Below are 9,252 nucleotides of genomic sequence, written 5' to 3' on the forward strand. Positions count from 1 at the left end.
GAGCCGGGAGGCAGCGGTGCTGCCGGTATCCATGTGCACTACTGCGCTTAAAACACGCAGCTCCAGCACGGCTGGCGTGCAGCGCGGCAGCGTGGCGCACAGCGGTTGTTGTACCTGCGCTATCTCCGCACGCAGCAGCCCCGGGCACAGGGCAGGGTGCCATTTTGCAGGATGCTGCGCAAACAGAACAAAGAGCACATGTCCGGAGTGTGGAACAAAGACGGCGGTTAGGTACAGGTAGATGGCAGAGTGCAAGCAGACAATGAGGTGGTCAGCATCTCGGTGACCACAGCTGGTTTTGCTGCATTGCCTTTGTGTAGGAACAGCGGGGTTTTGAGAACAAAACGTGCCCCAGGGGTGCTTCACCCAAGTGTGCGAACAAGCACAGCTGGAGTTGTTGGGGCGTCTGGAAATTTAGCAAGTGGATAATGGAGAAACTTCTCATTTCCGAAGGCAAAGTTTGTAAAGAATTTCAGCTAGAAATATTGGGAAATGATGAAGGAATGGAAAACGTGGGTAAAAGGCTTGACATCTTCCTGCAGAAGCAATGAAAGATCCATTATGTGGAACATCTACATGTATGTAAAAGTACTAATACTTAAGTACTAACACTTGTACAGACTGCACAGTTTTCTGCATCACTCCTGTCATCCTGGATGCAAGCAGTTTGAAGGCTGCATAGTATTTCCTACTTGTGTTTGGTTGTTAATCCTAATTTCCTCCTGCACTTGCATCCTGTTACCAGTGTTGTCATTTTCCACTCCTTAGCTGTTTTTTGTCCCTGTAGCTGCCTTGCTTGCTCTTTTCTTCCTTTATTGCAATTTCTTTCTTCTATTTGTATGCTACTCACAGAGGCTATCATAAATTATGAATAAAAATATGGATTGCACATCTGGGGTTAGGTCAGGTCCTACACAGGCAGCTGGCCTGGATTTGTTTGCATGTAGTTAGATTTCTTTGTGAACCCAGACACCATGGGGAGACGTGAGCTTTTCCAGGTGATCTATTTGATGCTAAGACAAGAGTTTTGTCCCTATAAGGACCATTTCTTTCTGTTGGCTATGAAGAGCGCTTTGCATTAATAGTTCAGAACTGGACATCTACCCTATATCATTATAGAAGCAGATAACTGTTATTCTTGCTCGAATCTCCCTCAAAATAGAATTTTTCTAGTCAGGAAGCAGTGGGAAAACCTGTCTGCTTGTGCCCTCTCACACAGTGCATTCTTCTTACTGTACAAGTAAACATTATTTCCCCACTTTCAGAAGGCAGTGATTTTGAAATAAGCTCTTTCTCTTGACCTTTCCTCTGTCCTCTATTTCCATACCAATTATAAGAAACAAAACAACGCTGCCATTGATGGTTACAAAAGACTGGGATGTGTTGTAATCCCACAGGAGCTATTCTTGGAGAGAAGCATTCCCAGTCTCAGCAGGGAGAGTCACAACTGCAGCCACAAATGTTATTCCTAACAGCCGAGTAATCTTTCCAGTTGTCACGTTCCAGACCTTCTGCTGCATGGAAATCACCCAAACCACTGTGCTTAAATACTGTGATGTTTTCCCAGCAGCACTGGGCCTGTTTCTCACCGAGCTCCCAACTAATCTCCATTTCAGGAGCTTCACAGTGATTCAGGTTGGGGCATTCAGGAGTTCACTGGATGGGTCACGGTGTCCTCTCTGTGGGAGGGAGAGTCCTCTTCTTGGAAAGTGATAAAGAGGAAAGAGACATTTTCCTCACGTCCTGTTCTGTCTACAAGTAGGAGCACGAGAAAACCCCTGTGAATGTACCAGGGTATCCCAAGTCATACCTACAACCAGAGCAGCGGTGGTCCCTATAGGACCAACCTGGGGGGGGTGTAGGTGGGGAGGCATGGCAGCTGCTACATGCAGTGTTCAGTTCACAAGAAAGCTGGGCTAAACAGCGCCAAGCAAATCCTGAACTTAGTCCTGTAACATTACCCTGGGATGGACAAAAGTGTGCCATGTTACTGACAGGTCTGGGTGGGAGTACCTGGGTTCCTTGGAGAACTATGTTTCTTTTCTGTACGGACTTTTTGTCCCTTTGTGGAATCACATTTCATTTCCAAGAGACTTATTTGAACCAACGAGTCTATTTTCTAGCTAGAATGCAGGAGAACACAGCAAAGGTGTATGTAATATGTAAATACTTAACCGGGAGAATATTTCATAGAGGCTGTAATGCTAGGAGGACTTTGCTATGGACTGACAAAGTTGACAATTCCTTAACCAGACATTATGTCATCTAATTATACCCACATGAACCAGAAAACTTATCTGTCTTCTGCTAAATATTTGTGCAGAACATCGCTGCATAAGTAAGTTGTTTGGATGACAGGCAGTGCTAGCGGTCTCCAGAAACGTTCCAGGGAATGAAGGAATAAGAGTGAATCTCCATGTTAAGTTCCCCTAATTTTAGGTTTTATATTGTCTAAAAGTAACCTTACTCCAGACAGAATAGTCATTTGCACTCTATTTTAGTTCAGCTGACTTGACGTGAATTCATCTGTAAGACAGAAGGTTTGGGCAGTGTGTTTGTTTCCTTTGTACATCAGTCTCTCTCTCTCTCTCCATCTAGAGTTAGAGCTCTTAAAACTGAGTTATTTATAGCATTGCATTAGGGGAACGCTTATGGTACGATTATGATATTGAATATGATATTACACTGATAGCTTTGTGGATGTTAAAGATCTAATAGTATTTTCAGTGTCTTATGGTATAAATGTTCTGGTGTGCATGACATCTTGGTTAAAAATGAATTCATACGAAGAGGGCATGAAAGGGGAGAGCAGTTATGTCTAAATATCTTTCTGCATGAAAAGCCTTGCTGCAGAGAGAATTACAGTCGTTCCTGAGAGAAGTGTTCACATGTGAGATTATTTACCAGTGGGCTTTTGCTCTGTAAATCTGCATGAAAGCTTTGCCAGAGCTGGGCTGTATAATATGGTTGTGAGAACTTGGCTCCAAGCAAACACACCAAAGCGTGTTGGACACTTGCAGGCTATGCTGCGTCGGCATGTAGTTGTCTGTGTAGGTGATGATTTGAAGATCAGTAAAAGTTCAACTGTAGCAGTAATTTTTTATATCTGTCCTCTAGGACTGGAATGAAGCTATCAAACCACTTAAATTTAGATACATGATAATTATTAAATAACGATATAAATTGCTGCCTCATTTACACTACTGGTTTGGGCTCAGCTTTTATCTTCGCAGATTTTGTAGTGAATTTAAAGGATGACAAATTTTCAGCTCCGTAGTCTCTATTAGCCCTCTGCTTCATCACAGACACCGCTTACATTAGAAGTAATCCTGGTTTGTTCCATTCAGCCTTTCTCAGAGGTAATCCGTGATGTAAGGGATCACCTCTAGGAATAAAACAGCATTCTCACTGCTCATTAAATATTTCTGGTCCTTCTGCTGAGGTTTCCAGGCATGTTGGTGCAAGGGACAGTCTCCTGCACTGAAGATCATAATACATTTCAGATAGATCAATAAAGATTGTTAATAAGTAATAATAGTATTTAATTCTTCTGCAACACCTCTAACAGGAGAGGTACGCTAACAACTCCTGTTAATGCTAGATTTAAGGTGTTGCAGGCATTGGAAACATTTTCACACAGCCTACATTTGGATTTGAGAAGCTAGAGAAGATTCCCTTGTAACAAAGGGTGAGCAATTGTCTTCTCTGGGGGCAAATGGCTTCAAGTGGGTTTTTGCTCTGAGCCACCTGTAAGCAGAGGGAAACAAGTCTCCCTGGACCCTGTGAGAAATTGTGAATTTGGGCCACTGGGGCTAAAGGTACCGGAGTGAAGCTGCCATTGCCCATGACTGAAATTTGAGGCTAAATCCTTCAATGGTGGCTGCTACCTGGATGAACTGAGGCGGTGTCCAACATGACCTCCACTAAGGGGGATACATCCAGGGAAAGACAGGGCCTGCGGAGGAGGAATGGGTGTGCACTACATAGACTCCTTTAAGCTAAAGCAATCTCCATCTTTAGCTGCCAGTTCTTGCTGATGTCAGAATAAGATCTAGCTGGTGATGAGGTGAATGCATACTCAGTTCGGGAGCCAACCTGCCTTGGGGCTATGGGAGAGAGGAAAATAGCCCACACTCAGTGCTGTCAGCTCAGGTCTGCTCCCTGATCTCACCATTTGCCTTAATTCCTCCTCCTTCACTCCCTCTGTCCTTCTGTGTTACTTGCCGTCTTCCTATTTTTCTCCTTTTTCCCCCTGTTCTCTATGTGTTCCTTCGTTTTTCTTCCTGTTTTCCTTTCCTCCTTCCTTCTTTATTTCTTGCTGGTCTTGTGCTGCTTATTCTGCCTGCACCATCCTCCAATTCCCCTTTCTGTCATCTGCTCCACTCTTCTTTTGCTGGCTTTTCACCTTCACTGATATCTTCTACAAGATATTTTAAAGCATTAAAATCTGCCCAGAGGTTGAGCTTCCTATTTGTGTGTCGTGCGGGTGGCAGCCTTCCAGTGGAAATAGTGCCAAAGGAAGAACAGCAGCCCAAAGGGGATTTCACACTTTACAGCAATATTTAAAGCGTTCTGAATCTGATTAGGGGATCTGGATGAAAGTCACAGAGCTTCCTGATCCTACACAACAGTTTTCAAAAGCTGTCAGAGCAAAAAGGAAATGCTGGACCTGAAGCCCCTAAGCAAGTTCTTTCTTCAGTTCAGTACTCAACACACTATCGCTCAGCACACAGACACCTTCCTGGCTGCCCTCAGACGTGCCATTGAGGCACCTTTGGATCAAAAGTGCCCTTCAATTCTCCTCCCTGTAAATCTCCCTTATAAATTGCTCCCAATTTACTTTGAGATCAAAATTTGACTTACAGGCATTTGTCTGACAAATGAAGGGAAAAGGGTGAATGCGTAGCACTGGGGCACCAGGAGGGAAAAGAAAGGGATGTAGCAAATGTACTGCTAGGAACTGCTTTTTTATGTGTAGCTGAATGTGGTGAATGAGCAAACCAACCTGTCAGAAAAAGAAACAACCAAACCAGAAAGGTGATGACTTCTTAAAACGAGTGCCTTCTCTGTGTAATAAAAAGTGCATTTCAGCGCTCATAGCTGTGTGTACAGACGGATACGTGGGTACATAACAAATATTCAAACCAACTGAAAATTTGTCTTAGAACACATTAGAATTCAGGCCATTGCTTTTTCTTTACAGTACACTCTGTAGAAGGAGATGTCCGTCATCTCCCCCCATTTCCCAAACCCCACGCTGTTCTGGACAAGGAAGAGATAAATGAGTTCAATAAAGTTGTGCTTCACAGGAGTGATGGCAAGAGATCCAGTTGGTTGGTTGGTTTTGGTTGTGTTTTCTTTCTTTCTTTGCTCGTTTTGCTTTTTTTCTTTGTTTTAATTGCTTGGAATCACTGACTTGGTCTCCTTTTGGCAAAGGATTTTATCCTTCTTGACATGATCCGTGTCAGTATCCTCTACCTCCAGCCCCAGTGTTACACTTTCTGTTTTTCCTTTCCACTCTTTTAATTGAGTATAAAATGCAGCATCTAAACAAGAAAAAGGAACAAAAAAGAGCAGAGGGATTGGTTGCAATTACTGGAACACATCACCACATGGGTTCATAACCAAGGTCAGGTGAGGATATCTCTCCCCTGAGGAGAAGACAAGATTCCTTGTTGCTGTGCTAAAGTTATTGCAATGCCAGCATCCCTAAATGATCACACGCTGCCTCTTACCAGCCCTTCCTTCATCTCTCCATATTTTTGGCTGGACTTGTGCTGCTGCCAAGTGTGGGGCCGTGTTGTATAGGAACTCAGTGTTTGGTGGAAGCTCTTTATGGTGGCTCTTTTTCAAAACGAATAAGTATATAACTGAGCAGGAGGAGTAATGAAGCTTTTCAATTAGCATGGAGCATACCCTCAGGCTTTGCCTGTAGGTGTGAGCACTGCAGTGAGCCCATTGCGTTGACAGGTGGTCTGGGGCTGACAGAGGAGATGTGTCCCAGAGGAACCTGTCAGTCAGCATGAAGCGATGCTGATTCCTGCTGTTAGGTAAATGCACAAGCAGAAGACTTCAAATGCTTTGTGATTCAAGAGTAATTCTTCAATAAAAGACCATACAGCCCTGCAGTGCTGCTATTTTTAAGCTGATTCAAACCTTAAAAAAATAAAATAAAATCCTGGAAAATGAATTTGCAATTATGAAGACAGTTATCACAGATCACCACCGCTGGAAGTGGAACATTGAGGTCAAGCTTCTATAGAAAGCAGCGGCACTGCCCGGTCTCCGACATGTTGTAGAGCTGCCTGGCTGGCACTGCAGAGGCTCACCACTGTTGCAAGAGCTCTCCAGCTAAATTTCTGCTCTCTGACTGCTAGAAAGGAAGAGGAAATGGAGTAACACAAAAGGAAGTTTTAAAAATGATAAATCTCTGCCACAGTTTGTTAGTTACCACTTGCAAAGTACATAAGCACACGTAGTCCCTTAATATACCTCTCCCAGAAGTACAAAGTCCTTCTACTTTCTCTTTTAAATTACATGTTTTGGCAAAGAATTACGTTTTCCTGAAGAGTGGATTTATGAAAAGACTATCTAGAAGCTTCTGTTTTTAATTAATTACGTCTATAGTATTCTAGGCGACTTTAATGTCCAAATTTGTCATCAGTAAGTCTGTTTAACTACTACAATTTTCGTATAAACATTGATAAATATTGCGAAGAATGAAGTGTTAGACATCTTTTTTATGATACTAGTAGAACGTAAAGGCTTCTGACAATTTCCCTTATCCTTGGGGAAGCACTTAAGCAGATGAAGTAATTAATAACGTGAGTTCCTAGTTTATGTAGTAACAACAGAATATTTGTAAGCTGCACGTGTAAGGAGATTTCACATAAATTCAGGAGTTCTATCTGTAGCTCAGTTCTTCGAAAGAAGAAACAGATCTTATCACCGGATTTATTTGTTGAAAAAAAGGCTATTTCATACAGAGGGAAGGAAGAAATGTGGCAGAAACTCCTTATCCATGTGTGCCATTAAGCGCACCAAAATGAGCTAGATGCTCTGCTTGGGTTAGCGTAGCTTTATTCAAGCTGTTTGAACTTACAATTAATTCCAGATGAGATTCCGTCCCCGTGTGACTTAGAAGAAGAAGATAACAAACGGTTTGGTAGACTCAGGAAAAAAGCACCTCAACAAGACAGTGACAGGAAGTTATTGATTGACTGTGGGTTCAGTTAGTAACCTCCGGAGGTCAAATACAAGAGAGGTCATAGAGCTTAGAAGTCTAAGAAATGTACATATTTGAAGAGCCATCTTCTGTCTTCTTAAGAACTTGCCTGGGATGCTAGCCAGAATAGCTTTGCAATATCACCTGGCAGATAAAATTAAAGCATGAATCATCATCTCCCCAGTCTGAGGTTTATTCAAGTTGTAGCTTTAAGATAGATTGCAGTTTATAATTCGATGCCGTGTCCAAAAGCTAACTATCCCTTGATATCAAACAGTGCTGAGGGAAGGTCAGGTTTGAGCTGGGTTACAAACCTGGGTTTGTGAGATGAGAACTGAGAGAAGAACATTCAAAATCATGAAAGTTTCTGTCATTTAAATTTAAATGCAATATCAGATGGATGTTTGCCTGTATATCGTATCATTCTGACAGACCACAATGCCTGAGGATAAAGAGCTCTTTGGATTACCCTGGAAGAATAAGGGACATGGCAACATTCTTACAAGGCAGGGAAAATGAGGAATGTTCAAAAAACATTCAAACTAGTTCCGTAAAGTATTTCAATGGAACATATAGAATTCTTGATGTTTGGAAACTTCTTTCTGAGATAGGAGGAAAAAGACTAGTCCTGGAAGAAAGCGAGAAGGATGTTATTTTCAATGATATGGGCATCATTCATAGGCTAATTTTGCAAAGAAAATCGACTTAATCTTCGATCTTTGAAGCTAAAGATTGGTTGGGTATCACAGTAAGTATCATTCTGCCAGTTTTCATTTTAGATACTGTAGCAGTCAAAGGAAGATACACCTTCAAAGAGCAACAGAGCGTAGTTTGAAATTCAGCACGGTTGGTAATGGACCAACCACTGGGAGTTTTTAGTTGGCTTGTCTGGGACAAGGGATGGACATACAGGAGTCTTCAATTATCAGATTACCTTGGTATGTGTGACTAATTGGTAGTCTGAATATGAGGTTTTGTAAACGGCACCAAACTGCCCACTTTCATCAACAGTATTAAAAGAGTTAGGCCTTCTAAGAATTTTCCTCTCTGTGCCTATGTATGCAGCAGATCAGTACTTCTTAAGAAGTGCTGTAATCCATAGATCAGAGCATATGATAGTATAGAAATGAAACAGGCTATCCCATTTATAATGCAAAGCAACCTGGCTTTGAGTTATCAGCTTATAATAATAGAGCAGCTAGCAGACTTCAATGTGAGAATACAAATTTACATCTAGTCTCTTTGGTAGTGTCCACTCCAGACCTGACATTCAATTAATTAACCAGTGGCAGATAAGACCAAAAGCTCTGACAAGAACCTAGGTTTGGGTGCTGGTAGCCATTGCTTAGGTGCAGTTAATATCTGCTCTGGGGGTACTTTCAGTGAAATCAGTGGTGCACGTTCTCAGTATCAACCCCTATTTAACATTGGTCTTTGTCTGAGAACTTCATAAAAATGCCTTTACATACTAACATCTAACAATAAAACCAGAGATGAACCCCAATAAAGATAAACAGAAGGCAGTGTGTCTGTCATAATTATCTACCACAGGCTAAAGATACATATGAGGAATCTTGACTCAATTCAAGTAAAATTTGACCTTTTAAGACAGGTGTATCAACATACACTGGTTTCTTTATGCTGCTACATGGCAGTGCAAAGCAAATATTACATAGTCATAAGCTAGATCAGGCCTAGAGCTGCTTTGCATTACTGGGAGAGCTAGCACTGGTCAAAGAGATCTGGTAAGCCTGATTGTTAACTGACCATCAGAGGATGAAAGTCACAGAGGTCAGAGGTCTATCAGAGGGGTAACACTGTGGCCGGCTGGCAATTGTGTGCACTGACAGGTAGAGATATTAATTACCAGACAATGCCAGTGTGCTCAGCTGACTTTTACCAGTTAAGCTGGATCACAGAAATCAGGGTGTGAGGAAGGATAGCACTTGGCTTTGCTATTTCTGATGCTGTACATCCAGGTATAGATCTGCGCCCACTTTCGCCTATGGAAAAGTCTATATCAGTCG

Source organism: Excalfactoria chinensis, chromosome 1 (assembly GCF_039878825.1).
Source record: "Excalfactoria chinensis isolate bCotChi1 chromosome 1, bCotChi1.hap2, whole genome shotgun sequence".
Lineage (NCBI taxonomy): Eukaryota > Metazoa > Chordata > Aves > Galliformes > Phasianidae > Excalfactoria > Excalfactoria chinensis.